At 38.3% G+C, this 14,052-nt stretch overlaps 1 pseudogene; it reads left to right on the top strand.

Annotated features, from left to right (window-relative positions):
* The first annotated feature begins 5,518 nt into the window (after nt 1–5,518).
* On the top strand, nt 5,519–12,023 carry LOC121769031 (annotated as a pseudogene).
* Nucleotides 12,024–14,052: the final 2,029 nt, after the last annotated feature.

Below are 14,052 nucleotides of genomic sequence, written 5' to 3'. Positions count from 1 at the left end.
AGCTCGCCGACCCTTCGGCCCGATTCTATTTTGTCGCGACCCATTCTGTTTCCCCTCAATCCCGCGACATTCCATCTCACCCCTACCCCGGTGGCAGTGACTAAATTTATCTTATCTCTCCTCTCTCTTGGCTTTGATGTGATGATCTTTTGCAAAATCGAAAGAGAGTTTTAATTTGTTCGAACGAGCTGAGTGGTGGTCGTTTCTTGGCTGGGCAAACTCATAATGAAACTTCTTTGCAACCATGGCAATGATTTCCTCTCCAAATTCAATTTGTTGTAAATCTGAGCCATTTTCGTTTAATTTCTCTGTCCCATTTTAGAGGAAGTCGGGCCAATTTTTGTTGGATTTTTGTACTCCCTCCTTCTGCGAATAGGAGTTCTATTTTGCCATTTTAGTCCGTCCGCGAATAGGAGTCCCGGTTCACTTTCACCATAAATGGTACTCCCTCCGTCTGCCATTAGGAGTCCCGGTCACTTTTGTGCACTCGTTTTGTAAAAATGATAATAAATAGTTAAAGTAGAGAAATGGTAAAATAGGAGAGAGAATAATAAGAAGAAGATTCTTGTCAACATTATTCTCTCTCTTAACCATTTCTCCACTTTAACTATTTATTATCATTTTTACAAAACGAGTGTGCAAAAGTGACCGAGACTCCTAATGGTGGACGGAGAGAGTAATAAGGTCCCACCTTCCACTAACTCATTCCACTCACATTTCATTTAAAACTAATATATACAAGTGAGATCTCTTGATACGCTCGGATTTTGCACGGTTTTAAGGCCGTTATTTTGTCCGTTTTGAATGTCAAAGTTGCATCACATATCCTTTATTTGCATATTTTGTATATTTTGGTATTTTGACATGTTTTGTGAGAAATGTGCATATTTGAGCTTAAAAAGGGAGTCAAAATGCGAAATAGAAAATCTGGAGTTTCTGGTAGCGTCCAGCGACCGCTGCAATATTGCCGGCGACCGCCATATCTGTAGCGGTCCGTTTCGGAAAATTTGTGCATGCAATGAAGACACGCCCAACGACTGCTGGGCAATGCGTGGCGACCGCCACCCAACAGTCAGAAGCCTCGGATTAATCCATGGCGACCGCTGGCCAAGGTGCAGCAGTCCGCCACAAAAACGCGGCGAGCAGAATTTGCCCTACGTTCTCTCCAAGATTTACCATATTTTGTAAACATTTTCCTTATTTGAGAAGGGACGATTTTCCCCTATAAATACCCCCTCAAGCTTCATCATTGGGATGCTCTTTTTGCAACATATTTTCTAGATATTAAAAGTTAGAGTGCTTCATTGTGCAAGGAGTTGGAGAAGGATTCAAGAACATCAAAGCTATAAGGATTCAACCTTTGGTTTTTATTTGCTTTAGTTTTATGTTCGAAATGTATTCCCTTCAATCTATGTCTTTAGATTATTCTATCATGTGTAACTAAATTCATAGGATTCTAGGGATGTGTTAGTAACGACTTTGGTTATATAATTCCTTTTCTATTAATATATGTTTTGTTCTTACTTTGTTTCTTCCTTAAGTTGTTGGATAATGCTTCACGTTTGAGTGACACATTCTGTGATGAATTAATATAACTTGCTACATAATCGTGAGAGGAGGTTGACGAGTTAGATCCACTTAATAGACACTACAATTAGCTTCCTTTAAAACGGCGCTGTTAATTGAGAGTGGAGACTTTTCAAGGGTCTTAGGAGCTTTTAGGAGTTACGTATTTAGGATTGACAACCTTAATGTTTGTAACCAACGTTTGCATCGCATGAGCATAAACTAGGTGACTCGTTCTATCAAAGTAAGAACTGTGCTAGGGTTAGGGGTGGGTAGGTACGGTATACCGTACCGACCGTGCCATACTGCATACCGTACCGGAAAGTACGGTATGAAAAAATTCAATACCGATACCGTACCGAATTTTCGGTATACCGAAATTCCGGTATACCGGAAATTTGGTATGATATTTTTTGATACCGGTTACCATACCGTTATTACGGTATTCCGTAATAGCGGTACGGTACGGTATACCGTAATACCGAAATAAAGATTCAACAATAGTAATAATAATTTGTTTCTTGATTTGTTCATTTACTAATGATAGTTTTAGATTTTTTGGATGATAAAATGATACTTTTGCATCATAAAATGATAGTTTGAGGGGATAAAATGATAGTTTCAAATGATAAAATGATACTTTTGTTTAATAATGATAGTTGTAGATTTTTGAAATATAAAATGATACTTTTGCATCATAAAATGCTAGTTTGAAGGGATAAAATGATAGTTTCAAATGATAAAATGATACTTTTGTTTAATAATGATAGTTTTAGATTTTTTGGATGATAAAATGATACTTTTGTGTAATAATGATAGTTTTAGATTTTTTGGATGATAAAATGATACTTTTGCATCATAAAATGATAGTTTGAGGGGATAAAATGATAGTTTCAAATGATAAAATGATACTTTTGTTTTAAAATGATAGTTTTAGATTTTTTGGATGATAAAATGATACTTTTGCATCATAAAGTGATAGTTTGAGGGGATAAAATGATAGTTTCAAATGATAAAATGATACTTTTGTTTAATAATGATAGTTTTAGATTTTTTGGATGATAAAATGATACTTTTGCATCATAAAATGATAGTTTGAGGGGATAAAATGATAGTTTCAAATGATAAAATGATAATTTTGTTTAATAATGATAGTTTTAGATTTTTTGGATGATAAAATGATACTTTTGCATCATAAAATGATAGTTTGAGGGGATAAAATGATAGTTTCAAATGATAAAATGATACTTTTGTTTAATAATGATAGTTTTAGATTTTTTGGATGATAAAATGATACTTTTGCATCATAAAATGATAGTTTGAGGGGATAAAATGATAGTTTCAAATGATAAAATGATACTTTTGTTTTAAAATGATAGTTTAGATTTTTTGGATGATAAAATGATACTTTTGCATCATAAAATGATAGTTTGAGGGGATAAAATGATAGTTTCAAATGATAAAATGATACTTTTGTTTAATAATGATAGTTTTAGATTTTTTGGATGATAAAATGATACTTTTACATCATAAAATGATAGTTTGAGGGCATAAAATGATAGTTCAAATGATAAAATGATACTTTTGTCTTAAAATGATAGTTTAGATTTTTTGGATGATAAAATGATACTTTTGCATCATAAAATGATAGTTTGAGGGGATAAAATGATAGTTTCAAATGATAAAATGATACTTTTGTTTTAAAATGATAGTTTAGATTTTTTGGATGATAAAATGATACTTTTGCATCATAAAATGATAGTTTGAGGGGATAAAATGATAGTTTCAAATGATAAAATGATACTTTTGTTTAATAATGATAGTTTTAGATTTTTTGGATGATAAAATGATACTTTTGCATCATAAAATGATAGTTTTATATATATATACCGGTATACCACGGTATACCGGTATACCTTGGTATACCGAATATTCGATATACCACGGTATACCGGTATACCGTGGATTCGGTATATACCGAAGTTTCGGTATATCGTGGTATACCGGAATACCGTGGATTCGGTATACCGCGGTATACCAAGGTATAGAAAAAATGATACCGTTACCGTACCGAAACACTGCGGTACGGTATCATACCGTACCGGAAACTGCGGTATACCGAAAAATCGGTATTTTCGGTATTTTTCCGGTACGGTAAGTCCGATATTACGGTATAATTTCCCACCCCTAGCTAGGGTATTGTAGTTGGAATTTGTATAACCATAACTGTGAACTCACATACATGGAATTCCCTTATCTCTATACTTTTATCTCTGTGATTTATTTGCAATTAGTTGTTTATTGCTTTTAAATAGTTCTTTGTTTTAAAAAATTCCCAAAATCTTTCGGTTCTCCAAATAGTAATTGAGTTTTAGTAGAGGGTAGTCAGTCTGTGATTATTTTTCCCGTGATCGATATCTGGTACTGACCTTTAGCTATATTATTCCTACTCTGTATACTTGCAGGTATTTATAGTACTAATAAAAAGTGAATCACATTTATTCCACTAACTTTTTCCACCCACTTTTCTTAACATTTCTTAAAACCCGTGCCATCAAGAAATGAGACTCCTAATGGCGGACGGAGGGAGTATTCCTTATCTTCGATTTGGTTCGATTGTTGGGGTCAATTCTGGTCCATGAGCTAAGGCTGTGACGATTTTCAGTTGATGTATTAATTTACCAATTTATTAGTACTCTCTACATCCCAAAAAATAAACAACATTTGAAATGACACGAGTTTTAATGTAAAATTGGTAAAATAAGAGAGCGATATGTTGGTGGGAAATGGGTCACACCTCTTTAGCAGAAAGAAATTTCTTAAAATAAAAAATCTCTAACTTTAATGAACGAACCAAAAAGAAAGAATTTCTATTTTATTTGTCAAACCGGACATGGGCCTAAGTGTTGGAAATAGCAATCGAATATGATTATTGGATATATACGCTCAAACTATAAATGAGACGACATTAGACGAAGTCGTTTTTGGTGTATCTATAAATATGTAGTTAATGTGCGGCAAAAGTTTAATTATGCTTTTTGTTTAGAGTGTCATTAGTAGGTCGGCTAATTATGACACTAGTCTTTATTTCTCTAGCATGCATTTTCATTTTCCAAAAGAGTTGTCTAATACTCTCTTCGTCCCATTCAAGATGACCTACTTTCCTTTTTGGTTTGTCCCAATCAAGATGATCCATTACTAAAAATGGAAATACCTTACTCTCTACTTTATTCCCCCTCTCTTACTTTACTCTCTCCACTTCACACACAAAATAAAGCTGCATAAATTCACATGCCGCCCAAGGAAGGGGTTATCTTCCTTGGGACAGAGGGAGTATTCCATCTTTAAATAGTAGAGATGAAGAGTCTTTCAAATCTATCAAATAATCAGTTTTTCTCCCTGCGAAGTCACCTCCGTAACAGCTCCTAAAACAGAAAATATACGACCATTATCTTAATCAGAGCATCTCCAACAAGGAAGGGTAAATAAAAGAGATATATCATCTATATACCTCCTCAAAAAGTGAAATATACTCTTCCAAAAAGAAACATACTCCAAAGGAAAAAAATATATAAAAAGATAAATGATTTTTAAACATAAAATAATAGTACAAAATGCATTAAAAAATATGAAGTGTGATACATTCTCAAATACTTTCTCCCTTGGAGAATGGTTTTTCATTAAAAGAAGACAAATATGGTAGTTATAAAATTTTACCTCTCCATTGAAGGAGAGGTAAAAATACCTCTTCGAATAAGAAAAATGTATAATACCTTGTTAAATACCTCTCTCTATTGGAGAATGATTTTTCATGAAAAAAGGTAAATATAATAGTTATATAACTTTACCACTCCATTTACCTCTCCCCTTGGAGATACTCTCAAAAACAAAGAAAAATTCTAGTGCCGAACGATCCAACGAAATACACCTTTTTTCACCCATCAGTACTCTCTCAGCCATGGCATTGTGCTCCACCAGATTCCTCCTCCTCCTCCTTCTCCTCTCCGCCGTCCCCGTTGCCTACATCATCCACTCCGAGACGTCCGACCGCTAGGCTCACGTCTACGCCTAAGCCAGCAAATCGTGGCTCCGTGAGTGTGCCAAGTGGGACGATCTCAACCGCCGCTTCATTGTCTCCTACATCGAGGGAGGCGTCGGCGTGGTCCCCCTCAACGGAGACGCCTCCATTTTGGAGGAGATCACGGTCGTCGGAGATGCCGGCTTCGGGAACAACTCGTCGCTCGGAATCGTAATTGACCGGCCCAGGAATCGCTTGCTGGTGGCGATCGCCGATGTGCAAGGAAACAAGTACAGTGCCATCGCCGCTTACGATTTGACCACGTGGAATCAACTCTACCACACCAAACTCGCCGGACCAGGTGATTCCTCCCTCCCTCTCTATTCTACTTACTAAAAGTCGATTATGTATAAATCAATAGATTTCTTTCCTCTGCATTTTTCAACATCGCATCCATTCATAGTTCTTCGAATTAACACAAAATCGGATATGAGTTTTAAACAATTGTTAACTTTGATCTGCAATTGCATTTTTTTGCTATAGTTTGGGTCAACTTGTATGGAGGAAGCTAGATTAGATTAGTGGTATGACGTTACACTGTATTTCCTTTGAGTAGTGTATAATTTATGTATGGGATATAAGCACCTAATATTACAGAACTTTTAAAAAGTTAGGTTTTTCCCATTAACTTTAAAATTGACAAATAATATAACAGACTTTACCTTGGATTTGTTATTTCCCACTAGTGAAAAAATTCTTGCTATATTAATAGATTGAAGAACAAATTTGGAGGGTGTGCTTCAAGAAAAACTATTCTCAAAGATTGAAAATCTTGAAACTCTCGAAGTTGTTGTCGATAAATTACGAAAAAAATCTGTATTATGATATTATTTGCCGGAATTTTTTCATTGGTGGAAAATAACAAACTCGGTGTAAAGTTCGTGATATTATTTGCCAATTTTAAAGTTCGTAGAAAAATCCAACTTTTTTAAAGTTCCATGATATTAGGTGTCAATATCCATTTATGCATTTACCATATTTGTTCTTAATTACACATTGGCTTAATTATTAACCACTAATTGTGTAAATGAACAATATTAATTAATTACATATTGCATTTCGCGTAAAAGATGGCAAGTAGGAATAATTTAGGATTTGAAAAACAACGATTTTCTTCATGGATTAAGAGGCAACACATTTACTGCAACAGATATTTACAGTAAATTTGTGGAAATTAAATTAATTGAAATAGGGGATAAGACAGCGATGTACTACTTTCCATTTCATCTAATACCAGTTCCTCTTTTTTTTTTTGTGGCTGCGAATAACGTTTCCACCTTCAACTTTAGGCAGTGTTCACTTGCTTGAATACCTAGAAGCAACGGCTGAGGTGTTTAGAAAAAGTTTAAGCAGTTTTATCTATGAAATTAAAAGACTTCTTTCAATACTACATTTAAATAGATGGAAAAATGGTTTGTATGTATTAATAGACGACGCTGTTGTGTTTATAATGTGCTTGTGCAGAAGGTGAGAAGACATTTGCAGATGATGTAGCCGTTGATATGGAAGGAAATGCTTATGTAACCGATGTAAAGGGAAGCAAGCTTTGGAAGGTTGGTGTGATTGGTGAGCTCCTTTACACCATCAAGAGCCCACTCTTTATCCCAAAAGAGTGGTACTATGATACGTGAATATCTCCAAGAATATCTCCAAATCTCTCTTATTTAGTTTGGTATTGATTTAGCATAACTTTTCATATTTATTAGGATTATTTTCTTGTTCCTTAAGTTAGGGTATCCACTATTATAAATAATGGACATTGTTATTCTTTTGAATCATTCAATCAAGAAATAAACTACTTCCTCTCAATCTCTCTATTCTCCTTTCTCTCTAGTCCAAATCTTCCTCCAAACTCTAGTTCTTGCGAAATCGTCCGGTTGAGGAACTTCTTCCTTAACAAGTTGTGCTTTCATCGTGAGCTCTTCCTCCAATTACGTCATGATGTCACGCAACTATGCCGATTATCAGTCCGGACAACTAGTTTACACATATTGGCAGCTGCCATATCAATTCTACGCTGCCCAAAAGCCGCCCACTCATAACCAATACGTCGCTGCTCGCTCATGGCAGCAGAACCGTGCCTCCTTCGACCAGCGGGACAGGTACCCCCCGCAGCTAGACCCAGACCCGCCCGACTCCGTGGATTGGTGGCAGCCATACCATCCCTACAACCAGAGCACGCCCGCTGCCCGTCAGCCTCACGCGTATCAACCGCAAACGCAGACCTTTATCACACCCTTCGGACAGCAAATTTCCATCGACATGGACCCAATCGACCAATCACTGAGCCACCGCACAGCGCCGCTGCCTGCCGCTGTCCCGCCACAATCCGGCTCCACACATCTGCCTCTACAGGCCAGAAAGTTTATTGATTCGGAGCAGCAACGTGATCTCCACAATATTCCTAGTCTCAAGGTTCGATCGCTCTCCCCTGCCCAAATAGCTGCCGTAAACGATTACAACGAGAAGTTACGTGTGTATAGATTGGACCAAGCCGCCCTGCTCGCCCGTGTGACCACTTGGTTTAGGGAGAATATTGATGACAAAAATCTAGCTGAGGATGTTCCCGAAAATGTTGCTCACAATGGGGGCGTGATACGATCCTAACTCTCTTCTATTATAATTATTTTGTTTAGATATCATAGGGATTTAGCATATCTTCTTTTATTATTTTGTTTAGATATTATAGGGATTTAGCATATCTTTTTTGTATCCACACATATTATAAATATGTGTGGAGTCTTCCATAATATTCATTCAATGAAATACAATATTATTTTGGCCAAGTCCACGTGTGATTCTTTGAATCCCTAATTCCTTACGCTACCTGCTGCCCGACGGAAGGTCTCCGCGCACAGCCGGAACGTATATCTGATCTGTAGCCGTTGCCCGACGGGTTGGAACCCGCGCACAGCCGCCAAGATCTTTATCTCCGCCGACCCTCACGGGCGCTGGATTATCTTTATCTCGTTATTGTCCGTTTTATCGGATCGTTAGGGATTTAGGTCCTTAACAACTGGTGCTTTCACCTGTGTACTCATGAGACGATACAACAACAACGGTAGGCAAGGTTGGGGCGCAAACCGACCCGACTACTTTCCGAATGGCTCGTCGCGCCGTGATAACGCGATTGGCCGCCGAGACAACGTCGGTTTCAACCGACAGCAGACCGACGAGGGGGACCGTGAGGGTCGCCCAACGGAGGATGCGAACCACGATGATTCCGTGGGTTATAAATTGGATCGCTTGATAGATAGACTCGACAGATGGGATTCTTGGAGGGATGAAATGGATCGCCGGTTCGATAATCTTGAACCAAACCCCCACCGCAGGTATGATCAACGAACATGGTATGACGACGATGATTCTGATGGTGACGGGGCACGACGAAAATGTAATTGGGAGATGGGGCCTCACCCCAGAAACCCTAATTTTGGCACGCATGACAACCCGCAGCGAGATCGATATCGTCGCGAGGGGAGAAATCATAGGGGTTCATGTTGGGACCCACCAAGATATCAACAACATCGTCAACAAATAGGCGGGTATGATCAGCAGTTTAGTCGGCCTGCCACTTGTGACGACCCACCACAGTCGTGGCAGCCCTCTTGTTGGGAACCGTCGCGAGGATATTCGAATTATGATCAGCCACCACTGGGTCCGCCTAGTCGTTGGGATCCACCCGACTATCGCTGCCCGCAGACCTTGCAGCCTACGAAGTATGAACGACCGCTGAGTCACCGCACAGCTCCGTTGTCTGCCGTTGCCACGCACCCGCCTCAACGGTCCAGCAGGTTTATTGATTCGGGGAAGCAGCGTGGTCTGCCCAATATTCCCAGTCTCAAGGTTCGTTCGCCTTGCCCGGCCCAACTAGCTGCCGTAAGTGATTTCAACGAGAAGTTACGTAGTTGTAGATTGGAGCAAGCCGCCCTTCTCGCCTGCGTGAATGCATTGTTTGAGGAGAATATTGATGACGATAATCTAGCTGAGGATGTTCCCGACAACGTTGCTCACAATGGGAGTGCTAATCTTGTTGTACCAAATGACGAGTCCCTGGAAGAGATCATCAAGACCAACAATACGCCGCTGCAAGTGCTTGTCGGGGCATATGATGAGAAGATTGATGATATTAGTGTTCCAACACATAAGGAATTGGAGATGAAAGATGATGTAGCGACTTTGTTGGAGAAAGGAAATAAAACCGAAGCCCTTCGATCTAGTTTAGAGCAGAAAGAAAAAGATTTCAGTGTGTTGAGTGAGAAGCCGAACAAGAGAGAGAGCATGGAGAATCAGAGCCTTATTGATGGCATCGAGGCTGGATTGGATATGAAAAAACAGGACAGTCATGAGGAAATGGAAGAGAAGCGAAGGTTGTTTGAGGATGAGCTTAAATTAAAGGCAGAAGAATTGGGTAAGACAGGTGATGCTCACTCCGGTTCGCAAGCACTTGTTTGTGTCTATGTGGATTTGAATGTCAGTAATGTTACAAGTATGAATCCTCGATTACCGTCGCTCGCCGCCGATGCAAGGTTGATTCCTCCGGGAAATGACACGCCGTGTTTGAGCATTCATGGAGGTGTGGCAAAACTTTTCATTTTTGCGTTGAATTGTCACGACAACAATGTGGCGGGGGTGTCCACCATATCTTATACCCAACACGGTTCTCTATTGGTGATTTTGGGTGGAAATGATGAAGGGAGACGCACAACTATTCGGTGGGCGTTTGATCCAGGAGGAGATACCTCGCCAGAGCTTCTACTTTCAACTCTCTTCGTGGTTTTATGGTTCCTACCTTGAGGACAAGGTGGATTTCAACCGTGGGGGAGTTGATACGATCCTAACTCTCTTCTATTATAATTATTTTGTTTAGATATCATAGGGATTTAGCATATCTTCTTTTATTATTTTGTTTAGATATTATAGGGATTTAGCATATCTTTTTTGTATCCACACATATTATAAATATGTGTGGAGTCTTCCATAATATTCATTCAATGAAATACAATATTATTTTGGCCAAGTCCACGTGTGATTCTTTGAATCCCTAATTCCTTACGCTACCTGCTGCCCGACGGAAGGTCTCCGCGCACAGCCGGAACGTATATCTGATCTGTAGCCGTTGCCCGACGGGTTGGAATCCGCGCACAGCCGCCAAGATCTTTATCTCCGCCGACCCTCACGGGCGCCGGATTATCTTTATCTCGTTATTGTCCGTTTTATCGGATCGTTAGGGATTTAGGTCCTTAACAGGGCGCTAATCTAGAGGTTCCAAAGGACGAGTCCCTAGAAGAGATCGTCAAGCCAAACGACGAGCCCCTGGAAGAGATCGTCAAAACGGACAATATGCCACCGAAAGTGATCGTCGGGTCATATGATGAGAAGATTGGTGATCTTATTGTTCCAGAGCATCGGGAATTGGAAATACAAGAGGATATAGAGACTTTTGTTGAAGAGAATGTTGTCTGCTATGAGGATATCGCTGTCCTAATTACTGGTCTGTTTGATAGACATATTGGAGCAACACAGATAAACTCCAAGAGTTCAAGATCCCATATTATGTTCACAGGCATAATTGAATCATGGTGCCGGTCAAGTTTGCAAAGTTCGATCCGTTATCAACAACGACGGCTCAAGTTTGATCCAGGAGGAGAAGCTTCTGTTAGCGACCATCTTCATGGCTTCGTGGTTCCCACCTTGAGGACAAGGTGGATTTCAACCGTGGGGGAGTTGATACGTGAATATCTCCAAGAATATCTCCAAATCTCTCTTATTTAGTTTAGTATTGATTTAGCATAACTTTTCATATTTATTAGGATTATTTTCTTGTTCTTTAAGTTAGGGTATCCACTATTATAAATAGTGGACATTGTTATTCTTTTGAATCATTCAATCAAAAAATAAACTACTTCCTCTCAATCTCTCTATTCTCCTTTCTCTCTCGTCCAAATCTTCCTCCAAACTCTAGTTCTTGCGAAATCGTCCGGTTGAGGAACTTCTTCCTTAACATACTACAACTTCATGGTCTCAATGGCATCGTGTACCATCCGAATGGGTATTTGTTGGTTGTCCATACTCTCCGGTGCAAGCTCTTCAAGGCTGAGATAGGCAAGGGAGATGTGGTTAAGGAAGTTAACATCATTGGCGGTTCTCTAATGTTTGGAGATGGGTTGGAGCTCATATCGCCCACAAAGATCGCTGTTGCTGGCAATGCGATAAGGCTGGTGGAGAGACTGCCCGTATTGTAGGGAAGTCGAAGGGTTTTGGTCATCGTCTGGTGACAGCAGCCACGGTCAAGGAGGGTAAGGTTTATTTGAACCACCTTGTTGGTTTGGGGTATCCTAAGAGAAAACATGTTCTTGTTGAGGCTATTTTTACTTGATTATAACAAGACTCGAGGGGTTCTGATTGTGGGATAGAGGATCTTGTCTGTTACTTTCTGATGGTGGTGTTTCTTTTTGTGTTAGCCTTTTTTTGTTCAAGTTATTATGCATAAAGAGATGTATGTGAGAGAGAGACAGGAAAAATACGAAGAATGAGATTAAAGGCTTGAAAATAGTTTGAACTTCGAACCATATTTTATATTTTTATGGGATGAATTTAGAATAAAATATATTTCTAAAAATCAAAATTTGACCGATTCACAACGCCACAATTCAAATAATAGGAAAAATAACTACTCCCTCCGTCCCCTATTAATCGTCCATTTTTGCTATTTTCGTCAATTCTCATTAATTGTCCACTTTCACTTTTATCATAAATGGTAAGTAGGCTCTATATTCTACTATTTCATTCCACTCACATTTTAGAGACCCACATTTCACTAACTTTTCAATCCACTTTTCTTTACATTTATTAAAATTTGTGCCGGAATCAAAGTGGATAATTATTGGGGGACGGAGGGAGTATTAAAAAAGCTCATTTTTCGTATTTAACTAAAAATAAATAAATAACAAATAAAAAATTGGTGATGGCCAATTGGCATGGTTCTAACTAGTTTGTTGAAATTGTCTTTATTAGCTAATGGTAAATTTTACGTCGAAATATACATGAGCTAGCTAATGCTGATTGTACCAAGTGGAAATAAACATTTCCAGATATGAATATGAATGACATGATATAGCTGTAGTTTGTTTGTGTAAATGTTAAACGTACTATTTGACAGAAAAAAAGTGAGTGCAGCAACTACAATTCTTATGTTTTGACTTTATTTTTGTTTAAAACTTTAAATAATAGTAGTATGTAAAATTACATGTCTGGACATTACGAACATTCATTAACAAAAAATTCTACACACATTCTATAAGAGATGAATTAATTTGAGTATTCCATCACTTCTATAAACGTATCAGTAAATAGACAATAATTTCGATGATTCCAGTAGACGAGAATTATTACTCTTGAGGAACAAATTTAGCCAAACTACTCTGGAAGAACAAATTTAGCCAAACTACTCTTGAATAACAAATTTTGAACAAATTTAAGGAAAAAATATTTCAATTTTAAAATGTAATTGGTGAGATTCAGATGAGAAAAGGTAAAACAGATTCATAGTATAAAACTTGGTTTATAATAGCGACTACTAATATTTAAACTGAAAATCATAATTTAAAAATAATTGTGGATGCATTGCTTTGACTTGGGACACGTGACGTGGTTTATAGGTTTAACATGCGAATTTTCTTTGTATGCAACGAATTATCTACACAACTGTCTCCTTTACTTCTTTAGCAAACTCCTTCCATTACCTAAAGATAGGGGGACTTATTGTTTCTAGTTTGAGGTAGCTTTGCTCAAAGCTTTCTGGCCTTGTGAATTGTGATGATTGATTGTTTACGTTCTGTATTGTTCAAGTTGGTTGCTTTGTAGGAATTCAAATGCACGGTTGAGTTTTATGTTTCACACAATCTAGTCCACGAGAGTAAGGCAAAAAGAAAGGACTGACGTTGTGCATCGATAAAGGATAATCGAGATGTAGATGGGAGGCCACTGCGGAGAGCCACTAAACGAGACATTCACCTCTGTCAACCCGGAGAAGAATTGGATCATGGACGAGGTCTTGAGGAAGATGATGAAGACACCCGTTACTTTTCTGAATATAACAGGTATTACAGACCGGATGCTCATCCGTCTATACATAGAAGAAAACTACAAATCGAGGTGATCAAGATTGCAACCATTGGTGCTTGCTCGGTGCTCCTGATATTTGGAATCAACTGTTGTACTGTCATTTGCAATCAACAAGCAAAGCCATTTTGCAGACTAGATAACATTTTTGTGTCTTCTAATTCTATTTTTTTTTGTGGTTTTCTCTCTTCGCAGCAGAATTAGGCTGCAATTGTAAAGTCACACAACACTTTTTAACTTTTGATTAAGTCCTCCTCACTTTCTACAGCTTAACTCCACAACAG

The sequence above is a fragment of the Salvia splendens genome, chromosome 1 (assembly GCF_004379255.2).
Source record: "Salvia splendens isolate huo1 chromosome 1, SspV2, whole genome shotgun sequence".
NCBI classification, from domain to species: domain Eukaryota; kingdom Viridiplantae; phylum Streptophyta; class Magnoliopsida; order Lamiales; family Lamiaceae; genus Salvia; species Salvia splendens.
This window is presented reverse-complemented; position numbering and strand designations above follow the sequence as displayed.